Raw genomic sequence first — 22,775 nt, 5'->3', positions numbered from 1 at the left:
GAGTGCGAGAGAGGCTGTGCAAACCAATAGAGGGGAAGAGGTGAAAAGACAGTGGTACCGGTGCCTTACGTGCGGAGGGCATGAGTAATATCCACACCAGTTATAATTTAGAGCAGGGAATCGTATGATGACAAAAGCAGCATATGGTGTGTGAGTCAGTTCTGCACCAAAGCTGAAAAAAAAAACATTTCTACCCCCCCAACCCTCTCCATATCCACCCCCCCCCCAACCCTCTCCATATCCATCCACCCCTCCAACCCTCTTCATATCCACCCCCCAACCCTCTCCATATCCACCCCCCCAACCCTCTCCATATCCACCCCCCAACCCTCTCCATATCCATCCACCCCTCCATATCCATCCACCCCCAACCCTCTCCATATCCATCCACCCCCCCAACCCTCTCCATATCATCCATCCCCCAACCCTCTCCATATCCATCCACCCCTCCAACCCTCTCCATATCCATCCAACCCTCTCCATATCCATCCAACCCTCCAACCCTCTCCATCCACCCCCCAACCCTCTCCATATCCACCCCCCAACCCTCTCCATATCCACCCCCCCAACATCCATCCACCCCTCCATATCCATCCCCCCAACCCTCTCCATATCCATCCACCCCCCAACCCTCTCCATATCCACCCCCAACCCTCTCCATATCCATCCACCCCTCCAACCCTCTCCATATCCATCCAACCCTCTCCATATCCATCCACCCCTCCAACCCTCTCCATATCCATCCAACCCTCTCCATATCCATCCACCCCTCCAACCCTCTCCATATCCACCCCCCAACCCTCTCCATATCCATCCACCCCTCCAACCCTCTCCATATCCATCCAACCCTCTCCATATCCATCCAACCCTCCAACCCTCTCCATCCACCCCCCCAACCCTCTCCATATCCACCCCCCCAACCCTCTCCATATCCACCCCCCCAACCCTCTCCATATCCACCCCCCCAACATCCATCCACCCCTCCATATCCATCCCCCCAACCCTCTCCATATCCATCCACCCCCCAACCCTCTCCATATCCACCCCCAACCCTCTCCATATCCATCCACCCCTCCAACCCTCTCCATATCCATCCAACCCTCTCCATATCCATCCACCCCTCCAACCCTCTCCATATCCACCCCCCAACCCTCTCCATATCCACCCCCCCAACCCTCTCCATATCCATCCCTCCAACCCTCTCCATATCCATCCAACCCTCTCCATATCCACCCCCCAACCCTCTCCATATCCATCCAAACCTCTCCATATCCACCCCCCCAACCCTCTCCATATCATCCACCCCCCAACCCTCTCCATATCATCCACCCCTCCAACCCTCTCCATATCATCCACCCCTCCAACCCTCTCCATATCATCCACCCCTCCAACCCTCTCCATATCATCCAACCCTCTCCATATCCACCCCCCCAACCCTCTCCATATCCATCCAACCCTCTCCATATCCACCCACATACTTCCCTGTCAAGTCTCTCTGCATCTCTCCATTTCTCGCTTTCTTTAGCCCTCCTGCTTTCTAACTCTCACTCTCTCCTCTCTGAAAGAGAACTATTGAGTTGCTGGGATGCTCTGTGCTTCTCAAGAGTGATTTGAGCAGTGACGGCATTTACCTTCCTCCCAATAGCTCCGTTGGGCTTGTGTGGGTGGGGGCGGCTCAAAGACCCTCTGCTGCTGCTGGGGCAGCAGCGTCGAGTACAGCGGGATGATTTTGATGTCCCCCACATCGTGTCCCAGGTCGTCGATTTCCCTCTTGATGCGCTTGCAGGCCTTGTCGATTTCCTGAAAGATGAAGCGGAACCATTGAAAAAGGGCAGGCAGGTGATGGAAGGCTGCCGAACAGCAGCGTTTGGGCGCACAAACAGTCACCTGGGGCTTGGTCTGAATAACACCAGGAGAGAATGGGGAGAAGAATGTCTGAAGAGTAGAGGAGGGGTAGAAAGGAGAAAGGGCCAGGGAGATGATGGTTCCCGCCACAGTACATTTGTTCTGCCTATCACTCCATCTGACTGAGGAAATTAAACCTGGACTGCCGCGTGCTTGGGTGAGCTCCCCATGGCTCCGTTGTCAAATGCAGCAATCAGAAACACACACACACACACACACACACACACACACACACGGTTCGTTATTCCATACCGCAATATTGTAGGAGAAATGTGAAATGAGGATGCTGCACTGATGCATAAACCAGAGGCAAATCATGGCAGATCAGTTTAGTGGAGCTGAACATTATAGAGCCAGTGGGCTCTGACAGAGGAGAGGAGGACCTGAGCAGCCAGGGAAATATGAAAACATGACAGTAGACAAGGCTTGGTCTCCGACTGAACTAGCCAGCCTGAACATAACGGACTACCATAATGTGACATTTGCAAATGCTACATATCAACTCGGTAAACGGCCCATGTATATTTAAGACAATTACATTGCTATCGACCATGTCCACGGGACCCCTAAGTGACTAGTCTACATTCTAGCCTGATAATTGTCTAGAATTCCTGGAATCTCTACACTAAATGACCACGCTTGACTTTTTTTCCATCTCCAGACATTGGACAATGTTAGCTATGAAAAGACCAGAAAAGGTACTGAAGCGATAACCGCTGCCTGATTAAGTCCATGTTTATGTCCTACTTAAACAAGTAGCCTAAGCCAACGTGTGAAAGGCCACAGCCTATGTTGTTGCACCACCTTCAGGCCCAAGTGAGCAATGCAGCTCCTTCTATAGATTGGCTGGGAGTGTCATGTGACGCATACATTTACACTCAGTCATTCCATGGAGGGCCTAGTGTCTGTGGGTTTTTGGTTTTTCCTTTCAATTTAAGACCTAGACAAAGAGGGGAGCTCTTTACTAATTAGTGACCTTAATTCAATCAATTAAGGAAGGAGCAAAAACCCACAGACACGTGACTTACAGCTTAAAATCATGTTTTATTGGAGTGCAAAGGGGGCTGGGACAGAAAGGGGTATTGGCTTGGCGTATTCTGAAATGAAGGGAACCACTTTTGATACGGTCATGTCAAGGGCACAATGTGACACTGACTGCAACCTACAGCTACCCAGCAGAACGACTGCCCTCCTTTGTCCCGGAGCATTTCCTCTTGACGTGGTATTTACTTTACTCGGGGTATGAATTGGCAAGGCTTTGCCTTAGTTGAATACAGCACAAAAACATAAGCAACCTCTGTGTGTTTGCAGACAGTAATGTATTCCCAGACCAATTTTGTGTTCACTCACTGCACAACACTAGCGGGGGTGGGGGCAGTGCCCCTGTGACAACAATTTTGGACCCCCTTGTGGCCCCCCTAAATGTGGATTATGAAATAATTTTTACATAACACATTTTTGCTATCGTTCTTTTTTTACATCCGTTATTAGACAGTGGCAGCGAGGAAAACTAATTTAACCCACACATTTTCTAGAGGGACGGCTTTAGGCGGAACACAACAGTATCGTACCACATGCAAAACGATATGACAACAATAACGTCTAATGTAACTGGCCCCTCTAACAGTACAACTGGCCCCAGCTTGGCCCCCCCAGTTGAAATGGTCTAGAACCGCCACTGCTGCACAAGTCAAATCCATTCCACCGATGGCTATGTACCTCATAATCAACACGTTGACAAGTTAGAGTGGAAAATAGTAAATATGAATGGATTGATACAATTAGCCTGGTTATTAATAGACCATCAACCCTCTGGATACAACAGCTGTCATGAAAAATGGACGTCGTTGCCAAGGTGAGCTGGTGCGCCTGTGTCTGAAGGGAAATGGAGCACGTGCACAGCGGGGCAGGCGGCCAATGGTGGGAGCCTGTCCACCAGCCGGCCCCCGCGACCCCAGGAGTGATGCGGTTGGGCGCCAGGCACCAAACCAGATGCAATGAGGCACTCTCCTCGGTCCACTTAATTAGCTGAGGCCTGGGCGTATATCTTTACGTTTTGAAGTGAACCGCTGAAGGGCAGCTTAAATGGTAAGGCTTATCAGGGCGAGGCAGCGGTGATAAGCCTTGCCTCTCTTTTTTGGGGGAGTTTGTGTCTGTTTGTTTTTAATGGTTTGTGGCAGGGAAATATCCCCCAAATACTTGAGGGAGGGTAAGAATCCCACCCCCTTCGCTTTTCATTTGTCATGAATTAAAAATGGCTTAATCTCAAAGCCATATAAAAATGGTCCGCGCTTCGCAGCAGATCTGCGTCCCCGATCATTAGTCGACATTCAAAGTTGCGGGGACACTAGAGAGGTTAAGATACGCTCCTTTGAACGCCCAGCTCCTCCAGACCAACCTCACATTAACTTCTTTCACCCAATTAGGAGTGTTAATGAAGTCGCCCTGGGAGTGTTCTCTGACTTTACTGTTTTGCCTCGGCAGCTTGACATTCAGAATTATCGAACTGGGAGGTGAGAAGGGAGGGGCATGCTCATCAAAAGACGTCCACTTCCAAACAATGTTTAACACAAGCTTCTCATCTCTGCACATTCAAATAGAAGAGGCGAACGTTGTTCCCTGGCCGTCAGTGACTGGAAGGAGACCACTTCAAATACAATGCTCCTCTGGGACTTCATCCCTTCCCGAACCAGCCGGGCATCGGCGAATGAAAACAGATGTAAGTGCGCGGCGGCGCCGTCCCACCCGCCCGCTGAATGACGAATGACCACCGTTAATGAATAGGCTAATTTGGTGGGTATTAGACGGATTTGATTTTGAAGATGGCTATGCTGTATGGCGACTCGGCTCTAACGCGAGGGAGAAGCGCAAGGGGGCTTCTGGACCAAAATCCATACATTCAAAATGAAAAGCTCCAGGCACATTAACAGTCAAGCTCGGTCTTAAACTCAGTCTAGGGTTGCGTTCATAGTTTCCATGGCACAACCGTAAGCTACACAAACTGTTACATTACATAGGGAGAGAATGGTGAGAATAGTAGTGTGGTGCTGCAGCAGTGCTGAGTCCTTAGACCGGCTGCCTCTCCTACTCATGATCTGAGAGGCCGGCAGACGTTTCTGGGGGAAGGCAGGCAGACGTTTCTGGGGGAAGGCCGGCAGACGTTTCTGGGGGAAGGCCGGCAGACGTTTCTGGGGGAAGGCCGGCAGACGTTTCTGGGGGAAGGCAGGCAGACGTTTCTGGGGGAAGGCAGGCAGACGTTTCTGGGGAAGGCAGGCAGACGTTTCTGGGGGAAGGCAGGCAGACGTTTCTGGGGAAGGCAGGCAGACGTTTCTGGGGAAGGCAGGCAGACGTTTCTGGGGGAAGGCAGGCAGACGTTTCTGGGGGAAGGCAGGCAGACGTTTCTGGGGGAAGGCAGGCAGACGTTTCTGGGGGAAGGCAGGGAGACGTTTCTGGGGGAAGGCAGGGAGACGTTTCTGGGGGAAGGCAGACAGACGTTTCTGGGGGAAGGCAGACAGAAGTGTGCCGCCCGGCTGTGATTAACCTAAGGTTGATGTCCGTGCCCCCGCGTAAATCTAATTAGCAGAATACAAAAATCCACATCTATATCAGTCAGATTAAGCAAGAGAGATCTTTTGCATTGGATACGTCTCAATACACCGCATCCGTCGATGTCGCACTTCTGCGTCTGCAGTGAAAGGTGACAGAGCTAGAGAGGTGTTTGTCAGATCATGAGACATCCCGGAAACCGGTCTTCTCGTCTGTAGTGTCTGAACGGTTTGGCCTACAAACTATTGTGCCCCCTCTATGGAAAGATGAGACGCTCACGAACACGATGGTGTTATCCGTTTTGCTCTACGACCCCCACAAGCCGATCTGCCAGATTCTGACTGTAGCGTCCAAACCGTTTGGGCTACACACTAATACCACTCTGTGCAAAAGTGAGACTCTCACGAACATATACAGTACCAGTCAAAAGTTTGGACACATCTACTCACTCCAGGGTTTTTCTTTATTTTTACTATTTTCTACATTGTAGAATAATAGTGAAGACATCAAAACTATGAAATAACACATCTGGAATCATGTAGTAACCAACAATGTGTTAAACAAATCAAAATAGATTTTAAATATTTGAGATTCTTTCAATTAACAAGGTACACCTGTTAATTTAAGTGAATTCCAGTTTACTTCCTCATGAAGCTGGTTGAGAGAATGCCAAGAGTGTGCAAAGCTGTCATCAAGGCAAAGAGTGGCTACTTTGAAGAATCTCAAATATATAAAATATATTTTGATTTGTTTAACACTTTTTTTAGTTACTACATATTTCCTTATGTGTTATTTCATAGTTTTGATGTCTTCATTATTATTTTACAATGTAGAAAATAAGAAAAATAAAGAAAAACCCTTGAATGAGTAGGTCTGTCCAAACTTTTGACTGGTACTGTACATGTCGGATGTTTTGCTCAAGGACGCCCACAGGTCTCACAACAATCGTCTGAAGGTCTCCCGGTACCAGTTAAAAAGATTTATGGAAGTATATATGGAGACTGTTTAATGCCAAAAATATGGGGTTAAATACATGTAAATTTTTTTTAATAATAATAATTAAATCCTGATCTTTCTTATATCTCTCAGATATAGGATAGGCACTTCAGAACAAACTTGGTTTTTTATATTTTTTGGGGACTATCTGTTCCATGTAGTGAATCTGTTATTCAATGCATTTGTATGGGCTAATCGCAGGCCCAAAATAATTTATAAAATATTTATTTATTCAAATAGGTCATACCAAGGATAATTTAGCTTTCTTAAAACAATTCCATATAGCTTAGTAGAACCCCTCCCCTCGCTTAGACAGGGTTTAGACTCTGATGGGTTAAATTAATCATTTTGGGCATGAACCTCGCCCTCCATTACACATCAGTGGACAACATTTGCAGGATCGAAACAAATAATAAATTACTTAATTTCAGGGATTCATGAGGGCAGAATCTGGGTCACTTGGTCTTTTTTCCCCTCCAACCTGGTAGGTTCCAAACAGGCAAGCCCACATGCATGAAATATCTATTAATCTAAGCATTGATCGTCTTGGTTGTGTGTGTGTGTGTGTCTCTTTGAAAATCTGGAATAGTGACAATGAGTACAATGTGTGAGTACAGCACAATAGGACAAGATGGGTGAGTTTGTGTGTGCACGTCATGAGCTCTACACACAATGTTTATGTGCATTTGTATAGTACTGCTACCTAACGGTATTCCGTACATCAGTGTTCTGTACACTTGACCTAATTTTTGCACCAAAAAAAAAAAGTTATTCTTCCAGGTCAACTGTACTATTAATACCATTGTAAAGCACAATTTCTCCCCTTTCCAGCCAAATCAACAATGAGACCTCCCCCCTGCCCGTCTCTGCATGATTGAAGTAGGCAATGGAGCTTCGCTCGATCTTTTTAAAATGACAGAGCGGGAAGCGAAGGCTGCTGAGCGATAGTGAAAGGGGAAGACATGTCAACAGCTTTTATCACCTCTAAAATGTCAATAAAACACTGCATGATTGATTTGAAGGTTTGTGTTAAATATCAATATGGGTTTTAGGGAGGCGCTAAAGTTAACTGCAGCTGTCACGGCTTTTGAGAGTCATGATGACTCGCAGTGATGACGCGAAAAATTAACTATTGAATAACTCACAAGTAATTCACTTTACACTCACCATTGATAATGTCTTAATGAATAAATATTGTTAAATATGAGTTACACAAAGTAGGGAACTTTATTTTCAGGGTCGATGGATGTCATTCTGTTCAAAGTGAGAGATGAAGGAAAATGTTAATGAACAAAGCGTGAGAATGATTAGGGTTAATATTATAACTTCATCAGCACGAGAAATACTTTTACAAACTACTTAACGTTACTAAATTACTGTATAAAGCAACAATATTCATATAAAAAAATAAATCTAACAGCTGTAACAACGACTCACCTCTTGTCCTCTCACTCCATCATATACAGTGTGTGTACATGAACACCTGCTCTTTCCATGAAATATACAATAATGTTATGTTGGATTACACAGAAATTATATCCACATTTGTGAGTGCATTTCCTTGGAACTATCTTAAAATGTTGCATACTTTTTTAAAATGTATTATAATAATTGAATTATGACAGGAAATGTCTGGAAAGGGAAAGACCCAACGAGAGCCCAAGAAACGGAGCCTCTAAACCCGTGAACAGCTACAGGCTGCTAACGAGGAAGTGAATGCAGGGAGGAGCCTGAGGGAGCTGGCTCATGCCTCCTGTCAGTACTTGTTTACAGGGAAGCCAATGGTCCAAAAAACATTCCACATAGTTCATAAGTATTTCAGTTTGGTAACAAGCTGTCTTTTAGGGAGTCCTGTTCATCTTCTTCACCTGGGCACAATCAAGAGCAGTGAGAGAGGCACGCAGGGAGGTTGCGTCTCAATTTGGGTTAGGGCATGTAATTTGCAAACAAGTTGAATTGATTGCACACGTAAGAAATGTAGGATATACGTTATTGGCATGTGTTGTTGCACACAATGTATTAAACACAGAGCTCTCGTGAATCGGTTGGCACAGCAAAGGTATTTCAAAACGTCAACGTGGCAAACGTGAGAGCAAGAAAACACAAGCTCTGTCAGCAGGTGTCGGGTTTGCTTGTGTAAATGCAGATCAGCGGTCGGAGCAGTGGAATTCTTTTTAAGATTCTGCACATCAAAGTCTTACGCAATTAATTATTGATTGATTCAGTGTTTTTTTTATTGATGACCACATTGCTATTAACACCCAACTCATGAAAAATGTGTTTAATATCAGCCATAATAATATTAATACTAATGCTCATTTAAATGAAAATCATGAATAATTAAGGTTTCTTACAAGTGTATTTGGTTAAGTATGTTTTTAATCTGCGAGAGAAGCACTACCCCTGATGGGAAGACGCTGTACGGCATAATGCTTGCCGTATGTTATGTCGTGACACGGCACGATGTAACGTACAGTGTCGGAGGGGTGCGTTTTTTCATATTTTCTCGAATACTATTGGTCCATTAAATCAAATTTTATTTGTCACATTCGCCGAATACAACAGGTGAAATGCTTACTTACTTAAATGCTTACAGTGAAATGCTTACTTACAAGCCCTTAACCAACAATGCAGTTTTAAGAAAATGCCTAATAAAAGTAATAGATAAAAGAACAACAAATAATTAAACAGCAGCGGTAAATAACAAAAGCGGGGCTATATACATGGGGTACCGGTACAGAGTCAATGTGCAGGGGCACCGGTGTTGAGGTAATTGTGGTAATATGTACATGTAGGTAGAGTTATTAAAGTGACTATGCATAGATAATAAACAGGGAGTAGCAGCAGCATAGAAGGGGGGGGGCAATGCAAAAAGTCTGGGTAGCCATTTGATTTGATGTTCAGGAGTCTTATGGCTTGGGGGTAGAAGCTGTTTAGAAGCCTTTTGGACCTTGACTTGGTGCTCCGGTACTGCTTGCCATGCGGTAGCAGATTGAACAGTCTATGACTAGGGTGGCTGGAGTCTGACAATTTTTAGGGCCTTCCTCTAACACCGCCTGGTATAGAGGTCCCGGATGGCAGGAAGCTTGACCCCAGTGATGTACTGGGCCGTACGCACTACCCTCTGTAGTGCCTTGCGGTCGGAGGCCAAGTAGTTGCCATACCAGGCAGTGATGCAACCTGTCAGGATGCTCTCGGTGGTGCAGCTGGACCATGTCAACGTAGCTAACACCCCAGATTTTGATGCCAACACAGTTGCTACATTCCCATTCGTTTTCATTGCAGCCTCGTTTAAATGCTCCAGTTACGCAAAATGTGTACGGAACACCGTTAGGTACCAGTAGAAACACACTGTTTATGAGTATATTACTTTGCATCATGATTCCTGCTAAATACAAACTAATTGTAAAAAGTGTAAAATCGGCCAACCTCGTGTTTGTTGAGGAAGATTCGGATGACCGTGCGGATGGCTGCCTCCAGGTAGTCCTTCTCTCAGGCTGGTCAGCAGCGGACAGCTGTCTAAGTACACCTAGAACTTGTCGGCGTCCAGCGTGACGCTCATGACGATGACCTAACCAGACGAGACGAGGGAACAAAGAGAGAAGACAGTGAGACGTGGACTGGGAAGAGAAAATGGCTGCCGATGGGGTTATAGGATAAATCTAGTTCTTGATTGTAGTTCGCTCCTAGTGGTTCAGGTAAGGATTAGTTCATCTTAGATCGGTGCCTAAGGGCCAATCAGAAACAGCAGCTCAGAGCAGGAGAGAAGAGCTGACAGATAGGCATGGGAAAGTGACGTTAGGATAGTGCAGGTAGAAGTGCAAGTAGATGAGGTATTTAGAAGTTGGAGAATGGTATGGTCTGGTGTAGTCTCACCACAGGGTTGTTAAGAGTGACAGCCGATGCAGGTGACAGATGAAATAGATCATTATAAACTGGGTGGTTCGAGCCCTGAATGCTGATTGGCTGACAGCCATGGAATATCATAAATATATCATGTATTTTTACTGCTCTAATTATGTTGGTAACCAGTTTATAATAGCAATAAGGCACCTTGGGGATTCGTGGTATATGGCCAATATACCACGGCTAAGGGCTGTATCCAGGCACTCCGCGTTGCGTCGTGCGTAAGAACTGCCCTTAGACGTGGTATATTGGTCACATACCACACCTCCTCGGGCCTTATTGCTATTATAAACTGGTAACCAACGTAATTAGAGCAGTAAAAATACATGTTGTCATACCCATGGAACAGATCATAGATAGCATGAGCCAGAAAGAGGGTGTAGATTGGACACTGGCCAAGTGAGAGGAGCCAACATGGTGGATATATCACAGGAGGACAGAACCCCTGACACATGAGGATCATGGCGCTCAACGTCTGAATAAGTCTCTGGGCATACCATGTTCTCCCCAGGGCCCATTAGATCAGAAGCACATTAGGATTCTGACGGGAGGCGGCGCGCCTCTCTGCTCTTCCATTTTCGCTCAAATACTTCGGCCCAGCGTCTCGCCAACATTTCGCTTTATGCACTGCGAGACATAATTGCTCTTAATCAAGGCAAATTAAACTTCAAATTTGGGAGAGGGGGACGTGAGCGGGGTCGGGCCAGGAGGATGGTTGCCAGTAACCTAGACCTTATTTAACAGTCCCTTATGTCATGTATAACCTTCGATGCCATCCCTGACAACAACTAGTCATTACCCATCTGCTTTATGAGAATTGTGTCCGGCACATTCGGCCTATAAAAAACTGCATGCCTCTGGTCTCCTCCCACTCCCAACCCCCTCCCATCCTTGGCTGATTGCCTCAAAATGGGCTGACCCGGGGAGCAATCTCGGTGCTGCTGCAGAGGGGACTCGCTGTGCATTTCTGAGCTGAATGGCTGCCGTTTGTCTTTTCCTCAATAGACACGCAGCTGTCAGCCCGTGGAGAGACCGTCAGCAAAAGGTGAAAAGATGAGAAAAGGAGAGGAGGAAAAAATGGGGAGGGAAACAAACACGGTCTGCCATCAAAGATTTTTTTAGAGGGGGGAAGTAATAATTGGGAGTGTGTGTGTGTGTGTACGCAAGTAGGAATGTGCACGCAGAGAAGCAGGCTCTCGTATAGGATAGAGCAGGAGTACCTAGTGGAAGGTAGTAGAGTCTAGGAGAGTGGACAAAGGAAAGATGCACTGGTATGGTAACATGTAGCAAAGGCAAGAGAGAAGCCAGTAGGATCAGACAGTACAGACAGAAGCAGTAAAGAACACCGTATGACTCTATGAGATGATGTGGAATGTAGACTGGCAAGTGGGAACTGTTGGCAAGGCCAGGGTTCCATTCAGCAAGCACGTGCGTGAAAGCCCAGATCGCTTTCAGTGGGGCACAAAGTTACGAAATGTTCAGATAGAAATACCACGTAGAACTGACATGTTCCTCTGACAATTAGAAATCAGGTCTGCTCTATTCAGGACATTTCTACCAACAACGCTCAGTACATTGCACCCGGGGGTATGGAGGTTTGACATGTACCTTGAGGTCGGACTTCTGCCGGACCCACCTCTTTGAGGATGTCTGTGGCCTGTGTTCATGAGGATGTCTGTGGCCCGTGTTCATGAGGATGTCTGTGGCCCGTGTTCATGAGGATGTCTGTGGCCCGTGTTGATGAGGACGTCTGTGGCCCGTGTTGATGAGGACGTCTGTGGCCCGTGTTGATGAGGACGTCTGTGGCCCGTGTTGATGAGGACGTCTGTGGCCCGTGTTGATGAGGACGTCTGTGGCCCGTGTTGATGAGGACGTCTGTGGCCCGTGTTGATGAGGACGTCTGTGGCCCGTGTTGATGAGGACGTCTGTGGCCCGTGTTGATGAGGACGTCTGTGGCCCGTGTTGATGAGGACGTCTGTGGCCCGTGTTGATGAGGACGTCTGTGGCCCGTGTTGATGAGGACGTCTGTGGCCCGTGTTGATGAGGACGTCTGTGGCCCGTGTTGATGAGGACGTCTGTGGCCCGTGTTGATGAGGACGTCTGTGGCCCGTGTTCATGAGGACGTCTGTGGCCCGTGTTCATGAGGACGTCTGTGGCCCGTGTTCATGAGGACGTCTGTGGCCCGTGTTCATGAGGACGTCTGTTGCCCGTGTTCATGAGGAAGTCTGTGGCCCGTGTTCATGAGGAAGTCTGTGGCCCGTGTTCATGAGGATGTCTGTGGCCCGTGTTCATGAGGATGTCTGTGGCCCGTGTTCATGAGGATGTCTGTGGCCCGTGTTCATGAGGAAGTCTGTGGCCCGTGTTCATGAGGAAGTCTGTGGCCCGTGTTCATGAGGAAGTCTGTGGCCCGTGTTCATGAGGAAGTCTGTGGCCCGTGTTCATGAGGAAGTCTGTGGCCCGTGTTCATGAGGAAGTCTGCGGCCCGTGTTCATGAGGAAGTCTGCGGCCCGTGTTCATGAGGAAGTCTGTGGCCCGTGTTCTCCTGTGGGCCTCGTCCAGGATGACGCCGTAGCGCGCCAGCAGGGGGTCGTTCACGGCCTCCCACAGCAACATACCATCTGTCATGTGCGTGCACCAAGGGAGAAAACAAAACGGAGAGGTCTTTAAAGTGGACATTTTAATCAAACAACTGAAATACTGTGTCCTGCTATGTTAACCAGGTCTATCTTGTTAAGGATATTTAGAATCCAACTTTTTTTTCTAACAGAGAGACAAGACAGGGAAGTGTTATCTGAACTTCTCCAATAAGAATGCTCATTTTGGTTTTCCGTTGAAAAATGTTATTGCCACTGAACAAGCCCAGTTTTTGGCTTCAGTAGACTAGCCCTTACTTGAGGAAGGTCTTGGCCGAGCTGCAGTCCTTAAATCTAATTGAGTAACCCACCTCCTTGCCCAGCATGACGTGCATCTCGTCTGCCACCCCATGGGCCACGCTCATGGCTGCCTCCCTAATGGGCTGGGTACAGGTCACTGCCTTCTTAGAGCCGCCCAAGAACTTCACCTTCTGAGGAGGGGGGAGAAGGGAGAGGGAGAAAAGGAGATGGAGAGAGGAAGAGGTCATTCAAGCACACTCATTTGTACTCTCACTTTACCTTCCCCACCTTCCACAAATCAGGAGCCAAACCAATACCATTCAAAAGCACTTTACAAAATGATACTGACGATAGCGTTGAGTAAGAAACACAGACGTTTTGAAAGCACAGATGTTTTGAAGAGCAAAGCATTAATAAACTACCATTTACTGTCTGTAAACCCCATGGCAGCATCCCCGATCGCCCCCCCCTCCTATAAAATAGACAGCGAGCTCCAGAGATGCTGCGATGATAGCTTGTATTAGACAGAGTCTGACAGCTCTCTACTGATGTGCACGCCCGGTGGGGATCCCCTCTACTCGCTGTTCAAAACACGAGGAGACCTAAAGTTAGAAACGGTTCCTTCCGCTGGATTAGCCTTGGGCTCGGATGAGTTTTCCGTTAGTAGCAACCAACCTCTTTGCCACGTTTAGGGAAAACACACACTCTGCATTTAACATGTCAACAAATCAAGATGGGGGGAAAGGAGATGGGTTTCAGTGGCAGGATGAGTCTGCAGTAAATAAAGAGTGGGAGAGTTTGTGAGGACACCCAGGCTTCTCATTATTGAGTTATCAGTTGGCTTTTCTTAGCTGTGTTACGGTATACAGGGCATTCGGTAAGTGTTCAGAACCCTTGACTTTTTCCACATTTTGTTACGTTACAGCCATACTCTAAAATGCATTAAGTACATTTTTTCCTTATCAATCTACACACAACACCCCATATCGACAAAGTGAAAACCGTTTTTTAGAAATTGTTCAAATTAATAAAAATAAAAAACTGAAATACCTTATTTACATACATATTCAAACCTTTTGGTATGAGATTTGAAATTGAGCTCAGGTGCATCCTGTTTCCATTAATCATCCTTGATGTTTCTGCAACTTTATTGGAGTCCACCTTTGGTAAATTCTATTAATTGGACACGATTTGGAAAGGCACACACCTGTCTATATAAGGTCCCACAGCTGACAGTGCATGTCAGAGCAAAAACCAAGCCATGAGGTCGAAGGAATTGTCCGTAGAGCTCCGAGACAGGATTGTGTCGAGGCACAGATCTGGGGAAGGGTACCAAAACATATCTGCAGCATTGAGGTCCCCAAGAACACAGTGGCCTCCATCATTCTTAAATGGAAAAAGTTTGGAACCACCAAGACTCTTCCTAGAGCTGGCTGCCCAGCCAAACTGAGCAATCGGGGGAGAAGGGCCTTTATCAGTGTCAAATCAAATCAAATGTATTTGTCACATACACATGGTTAGCAGGTGTTAATGCAAGTGTAGCGAAATGCTTGTGCTTCTAGTTCCGACCATGCAGTAATATCTAACAAGTAATATAACCTAACAATTCCACAACTACCTTGTACACACAAGTGTAAAGGAATGAATACGAATATGTACATAAAAATATATAAATGAGTGATGGCCGAACAGCATAGGCAAGATGCAGTAGATGGTATGGAGTACAGTATATACATATGAGATGAGTAATGTAGGGTATGAAAACATATAAAGCGGCATTGTTTAAGGTGGATAGTGATACATTACATCAGGATGGCAAGATGCAGTAGATGGTATAGCGTACAGTATATACATATGAGATGAATAATGTAGGTTATGAAAACATATAAAGCGGCATTGTTTAAGGTGGATAGTGATACATTACATCAGGATGGCAAGATGCAGTAGATGGTATAGCGTACAGTATATACATATGAGATGAATAATGTAGGTTATGTAAACATTATATAATATAAAGTGGCTAGTGAAACTGATTACATCAATTTTCTCATTATTAAAGTGGCTTGAGTTGAGTCTGTATGTTGGCAGCAGCCACTCAATGTTAGTGATGGCTGTTTAACAGTCTGATGGCCTTGAGATAGAAGCTGTTTTTCAGTCTCTCGGTTCCAGCTTTGATGCACCTGTACTGACCTCGCCTTCTGGATGATAGCGGGGTAAACAGGCAGTGGCTCGGGTGGTTGCTGTCCTTGATGATCTTTTTGGCCTTCCTGTGACATCGGGTGGTGTAGGTGTCCTGGAGGGCAGGTAGTTTGCACCCGGTGATGCGTTGTGCAGACCTCACCACCCTCTGGAGAGCCTTCCGGTTATGGGCGGAGCAGCTGCCGTACCAGCGTGTCACGCTGTATAATGATAGGAGACAGGCGCAGGAATACATAATAGGTTTTTTTCATTCTCCACCAAAAATAAAGTACATTATGAAAACGATGGGGACGAAGACAAACAAACATGTATAAACACTACCATTCAAAAGTTTGGGGTCACTTAGAAATGTCCTTGTTTTTGAAAGAAAAGCAAAAAATGTTGTCCATTAAAATAACATCAAATTGATCAGAAATACAGTGTAGACATTGTTAATGTTGTAAATGACTATTGTAGCTGGAAATGGCAGATTTTTTATGGAATATCTATCTACATAGGCGTACAGAGGCCCATTATCAGCAACCATCACTCATGTGTTCCAATGGCACGTTGTGTTAGCTAATCCAAGTTTATCATTTTAAAAGGCTAATTGATCATTAGAAAACCCTTTTGCAATTATGTTAGCACAGCTTAAAACTGTTGTCCTAATTAAAGAAGCAATAAAACTGGCCTTCTTTAAACTAGTTGAGTATTTGGAGCATCAGCATTTGTGTGTTCGATTACAGGCTCAAAATGGCCAGAAACAAAGAACTTACTTCTGAAACTCAGTCTATTCTTGTTCTGAGAAATGTTGACTATTCCATGAGATAAATTGACAAGAAACTGAAGATCTCATACAACGCTGTTTACTACTCCCTTCACAGGACAGCGCAAACTGTCTCTAACTAGAATAGAAAGAGGAGTGGGAGGCCCCGGTGCACAACTGAGCAAGAGGACAAGTACATTAGAGTGTCTAGTTTGAGAAACTGACGCCTCACATGACCTCAACTGGCAGCTTCATTAAATATTACCCGCAAAACACCAGTCTCAACGTCAACAGTGAAGAGGGCGAGTCGGGGATGCTGGCCTTCTAGGCACCAAATACAGGTGTATTTATTTATCAGTATGTTACTACACTAAAGATCAATGACAAGTGATTGAATTTGAAATATTTTTTTATTAATAGCAAGGCAAGCTTACAGAATTGTACATTAAATTGGTAGTAAATGCTTTAGCTAGCTAGCTGGCTAGGTTCTTCACATCCACTTGGTTTCAAAAGATGACAGCCTGGTTTGCTGGTTTTCTCGGGAGTCCCTAAAACATTAAACAACACGAATTACAATTTATACAAATGTCAAATGCCCAAATGGCAAGCTAAATGTATAGCTTGTTGGCTAATTTTAGCTAATCAGCTGGCTTGTTAAAGTTGCACTATGTAGAAATCGTTCCTCCATTTCCTGATTGCTAAAATTCTAATAGTTCGCCTAATTTCAGTTTATGTGACAAAACAAGCAAGTATCGTGTAGAGACACAGGAGGTTAGTGGCACCTTAATTGGGGATTACGGGCTCATGGTAATAGCTGGAGCGGAATCAGTGGAATGGTATCAAATACATCAAACACATGGTTTCCATGTATTTGATGCATTCTATTCGCGCCGTTCTAGCCATTATTATGAGCCATCCTCCCCTCAGCAGCCTCCACTGGTAGAGAATTATTGTACCATCTAAACCACTGCGAAATATATTTTCCATAACCAAAGATATTGTATTTTCAGCTGTTTGAAGCTGGTGTACAAAACCGAAAGTAAAAGATGCAAAAACAAAACTTAACAGGAAGCATAGAAATAGTGATCTACTGCTTCTTAAGACTTGCTTTCAATGAGAATGACAGATCTATAACTCACAATTCTATGTGAATTTGGTCAGGTCGCCCAAAAAGTTACATATTGCAGTTTTAAATCGCAACTTTCGTAGATTAAAGTTTTGACCCAAAAATATGCAGAATCGTTTTTTTCTCTAGTTACATTAACATATTCCTCTTAACTGTACTTTTTTTGTTGTTGCATGATTCATTATGAAGTTCTAATTACTTACAATTGCTTCCATCCTAGTATTTTTGGCAGCCATCTTTCTGAAGCAATTTGGGTCGCCGAGCTTTATGGGAGTTTTGCTAACCACTCGATAGGAAGTCTGCAAGTCTAGTCTGCATGTCTAGGGCCAACTAGAGGGCTGAAAAGGAACTACCCCACGTTCAGAGTTGAATTGGAACACCACTTCGGATGCAGGATTGTGCAAAACGGAGGGGGAGGGCTACAACTCATTTTATTTTATTTGAAGTAACTAAGTAAAAGACTGAGTGTGTGTGTGTGTGTACCCCCATGCACGAGTCTACCCCTTTCCCTGCTTACCTGTGTGGTCTTGCCGGAGCCTGTTTCTCTGATGAACACGGAGCTCTGGTGGTGTGCCAGGACGTCTTTGAATTGCTCCTTGTACTCCCACATGGGCAGCTGCAGCCTCTTCTTCAGGATCTCATAGTAGCATGCTGTGTAGGGCAGGTTGGTGAACGGGTTGATCTGCTGCTGTATGGCTGTCTGCTTGATGGAGAGAAGGCCCGCAGTGCCGCCACAGACTGCTGGGTTCAGGGCCATGCCAAAGTGCTTGACGTCCCGGTCTCAGTCCCTGACCTTCGACCGCTAGTCTCGGCCCCTGTCGCGGTCTCACCTGTGGTGGAGGTTACATGGTAGTAGTGTGTCAGACAAGACAAAGCTTTTTTATAATCAGCCAGGCCCCATTCCCTTGTCTTTTCCCATCTCCTATGTCTTACATGTTGTCAGGGCTAGGGGCTAGAGTAAGGGGTATGGAACAAAATGGAATGACGCCAACACAGAAATAGAACAACTTAGATCCAAGAGGGTAAAAGTGCACCGCGGTTCGGCTATGACGTGTCCTTTTCCTCAAATAACATGAAAAGGTTACTGCGCATTTCCCTTTCACGCTACAGAAGAATGTAATCAAGTGTAGCATTCAAAGGTCACATTAATGAAGAAATTAACAGTCTAAAATATAAGTAAAATGGTTAACACTTTCCTTTCACAAATGGGCGATATCTTTATTTCCTTTTTATCAAGCTACAATGCATGTCTGCACCCAAGAACCCAAGTCTTGAATTTCCTTCTTTGACAAGACCACTGTTGAAAACAGAGTGATGCTGACACTCAGATTTGTTCCTTTAAAATGTATGCCAAACAAAAACCAATGACCGCAAACCATACCAATTTGTTCAAAAACACATTTTGTTGAAGAACAGTGCAGATGCAGTTTGGTAACAGAATGATGGGTTGAGCTGTTAGTTCCCATTTTGTTACCAAACTTTGCATCTGCACTGTTCTTCAAGCAAATGTGTTTTTGTAAAACACGTGCAGTGTAAATTGTTAAAAGTAGTCTTTGTTCAGAGTTAAATGGTTTGTTAACTTGGCAATCATTGGTATTTGCTTGAAATACATTTTAAATGGAAAATCTGAGTCATGCTGTTAAAATGGAATTGCCCCCAATGTAGCCTATGTCATGTCTCTTGAGCAATGCACTATTTCCTATAGCTACAGAATTGTAAAGGGAAATGTGATGCTCCCGTGCAGTTTAGCTAGTGTAAAGCATCAGAAGAGATTTTTCAACTAACTTGTTCTTGGCTAACCTTCTTCGTTCTCGATTTGGAAGAAAAGTGTATCTTATAAAATGGCCGTCTACAGTTGCAGGTGGTTCTCCAAAAACCGGAGAATATTCAGAAAGATATTAAATCCACGTTTTGTATCGAGTGAGAAATGTGTGTAGATCATTGTTTTGGTCGCACTGTGTGACCCGCTGTCATCTACTTCTACACGTGTTTGCGGCCGCGTCGCATAGAAACGATTAGTTCCTGCAAAGATGTTGGAAAATACAAGATGTCTAGCGGCTAAGACGGCAGGGGAACTCCTCACTCGATTAAAAAAAATATTTGGATTTGATAACTTTCTGAATATTCTCTGGTTTTCGGTGAACCACCTGCAACTGGACAATTATAAGATACACTCATTCCGAATCGAGAACGTATCACGTAGAACAGGTTAGTCGAAATGTTCCTTCTGAGGCTTTACACTAACATAGCTAACTGTAACGGATAATGGAGCATCACGTATCCCGTCACTGCAGCTAACTAGATATATTTCCTAGGAACATCAGCAGACCACCGTGTTGTCTTGGGTACACCAGAACTCATGTCCTTATGGGCCTAGAATGTTGGCATGACAGTCGGTACCCAATTCCGTGGAAGGATTAAGAATGTCTGTTCTGCCAACCAAGTTGGCCACGGGTTTCAGCACCGCGTCGACGTTCACTGACTGAATCATTGGGGTGACATAAAAATGACACTTCTCTTAGGGAATTGGTTATTCTCCTTTTCAGTTGCAGAACGTTAATGATAACGTTGTGACTTAGCTAGCTAGCTATCGAGCCAATTCGTTAGCTAACTAGCTCGTAGTATCTACAGAACAGAGCCAGCTTCAGATAGTTTCAATGAACTAGTAATGATCTAGCTAGCTAGCATGCTAACGTTAGTTGCAGCCAAAAATCTCCTGCGCTGTAGTGCCGACGAAACACAAATACAAAGGATCCTCTCTCCATATTATCCCATATACATAACCATTAGAAGACGTTCTCGTTTAACTCGATGAATAATCATCTTCCAAATCCAACTAATGTCGTTTAGACATCTTTTTTTTTGTACACGTACATAACTGTCCAAAATAAGGAACAAACGTAGGTCGATTATGATTTATGCCATGCAATTTCTGCACCGTGCTGCTAAGCGCCACAAATATGGCGACCGGAAGCACTTACCTCAATCATTGTTATCTCTGCGAAAATGACAGAAAAACAGCAATTTAACGTGAGTTTTGTCGAGCCAGATATATTCAATATTTGCGCCACCTGAACTGTAAAGGACAGCTGCTACCGTGGAGTCGGTGGTTGGCTGTCTGGGGACGTTCTGGCTGACCAAATGCAGCCTCCCCCTAATAAAAAAAAGAGGGTCGATGTGTAATACTAAATTGACCTATGGTGATAACATAGACAAGATAAACTGAGTTGTAGAATCCATCCCAAAGCCAAAAATGTGAGAACTCACATTTGTTTATAAATGACATGGATATGATAAATACGTATTTGAAGAGGGCTGTAATTTTTTTTTTTGTTATTCCAAAATGTGGATGTCATTTCAAGCCATGTCAATCTTTCAAGAACATATGAAAAACCCTATCCACAAGAGAAATGTTCAGTGGTGACATCGCTTCCAAGAGATTTCTTGAATGTTTCAACCTATAAGATTATGTAGTGATGAATCAGCTGGCACTGGAAACAATCATTGTCATCGACAGAGGTAATTACACAGCTTGGGCATTGTTAACAAGCATCATAATGGCAAATGGCTCATTGCTTGTAACCAGGGATTGATGGCGATGGGGAAGGAGAGGTCAACGTTACAACAAAGCCTCACTAATGCTCTATATCCAAGGCGAATTTAAAATACCAGGCTTTTTTCTCCCTTTCTTTCACAGGCAATTAAATAACAGTCCAATTGTGTGTGAAATAGGCCTGCCAAGCAGAGCTGCTGACAGACATAGAGAAGACCAATACCACACTGACACAGAGAGGAATAGCCCTTTTATTTAACTGTGAAAAGGGACAATAGCCTGCTACCTGAATGGAAAATCCTCTCAATAATATCAAGATGTGAGGATTGCAGGGCTGCACTGTAAACATCAAGTAACTGTATAATAATTGACAATAAAACTGGAATTGTTCAAAATAGTTATTTCAACAGATTTGCAAGATCTACGGTGTATTTTTATTTGTTTTGCACCACAGCTGTTCCGGTCACCAAAATGATCATTGACATCTTAGAGTAGAATCAATATAACTTAAGTAGACAAGGTATTGAATACATGTTTATCTGGTTCTAAATATTGATTATTATTATTGTTATTATCATTGTGTCTGGAAAAATGACAGAAGATAGCATTTTACTATAAAGATCATCAAGCCAGTTACAGAAATCTACTTACAAACTATTCCTAATTATTCCTTATCTAATGCGGGTCTCATGTTTGAGTTCATTGCAGTAGAGATTCTCCTCCAAAACACTCCCACTCCATTTGGTTGCTTAAATTCTGTAATTCAAGCAACTCCAGTGGTTATCTCTTCAGGCAATTCACTTCTTTTAGCACTGTATTCTTACATGTGCGGTGGTAGGAATGTTACTTTTTGTGTCCTTTGTCGAATATCATGTTACTTCATTTCAAATAACCAAGCTACTTTCTCAATGTTGTGAAACTATTCCATGGAAAATATTTAACACCACTTAAAACAATCTATGTAGGCCCTTTGTGCTATTAGACAATTATGATCAATTATACTTTTGATCCAAAAATCTGCAAGAAGCAATGGTTGTAGACATTTTCCATTTGTGTTGCTATTGTGCTGATGCACAGATGTAACCAATGCACCTACCCTTTCCAATAATATTACATATATTTACATATGCCATTCCGTTACAGGGTTAACAAAAATGGAACACAATACGCCCTTCTATCTGTTGTTAGTTGTGTTAGTGGTGAGACAGTGTACTGTGCCAGGAGGCAGACTCAAAAACTGAGGACAAAATTCCTGAGGTCAATGACTTAAATGGCACCCTCTACGCTACCTGTGATGTTAAACCTAGCCACACGTCCTCTTCAAGCAGTCCTACCCAGACTGCCAACTGCCGATAATGGTCTACCTAAAGGGTTTTCCCAACAAGAATTTGGGGTTCCCCATCAATGTGGAAAGTGCCATCCACATCCACCGCTACAGGGACCTGAATGAGAGTTGTGATTCCGCCGGCCCCCACTTCAACCCCCAGGGGGGCGAACCATCCCAACTACCCGGGAGACCTGGGTAACTTTGGCTCAGAGTGAGGACAGATCTGCATTCTGCCCAAAGCCCCTGCCACACTGTTTGCCTGCTGTGTCATGGGAGTGAGCAGTCCTACTCTTTGGGATGAGACAGTCGAGCAGGACTGGGAAAAGCCCATTAACTGGAATCATGCCCTAACAGAGAGTCAACTACAGACAGTGAGAAGTGTTGGATCATGATACGGCATGAACGTTTGAATGAATCACTTAACTCATTCTTACCTTACACAATTGATGTGATTTCGTGACAAAAGTTGCCCCTTTCAAGGAAATGGATGTCTTTTTGATATTTTGAAATTGATTCTACAGAAACTGAGATCTGTGAAAATGTAAAATCTGCAAATAATTTTTGAAATAAACATTTATTTAAGGTAAACATATAGTAAT

The 22,775-nt window shown here is 44.5% G+C and overlaps 1 long non-coding RNA gene and 1 pseudogene across 1 annotated transcript; both read right to left on the bottom strand.

Annotated features, from left to right (window-relative positions):
- LOC106608609 (pre-mRNA-splicing factor ATP-dependent RNA helicase DHX15-like) overlaps nucleotides 1-20,265 on the bottom strand; it is a 42,321-nt pseudogene extending 22,056 nt beyond the window's left edge.
- Nucleotides 9,557-13,716, bottom strand: LOC106608617 (uncharacterized). The gene is made up of 3 exons (XR_006770576.1): nucleotides 13,298-13,716; nucleotides 11,990-12,971; nucleotides 9,557-10,018 (listed from the first exon to the last, which is right to left on the bottom strand). It is a non-coding gene; the product is annotated as an uncharacterized lncRNA (long non-coding RNA).
- Nucleotides 20,266-22,775: the final 2,510 nt, after the last annotated feature.

The sequence above is a fragment of the Salmo salar genome, chromosome ssa07 (genome assembly GCF_905237065.1).
Source record: "Salmo salar chromosome ssa07, Ssal_v3.1, whole genome shotgun sequence".
Taxonomy (NCBI): Eukaryota; Metazoa; Chordata; class Actinopteri; order Salmoniformes; family Salmonidae; genus Salmo; species Salmo salar.
This window is presented reverse-complemented; position numbering and strand designations above follow the sequence as displayed.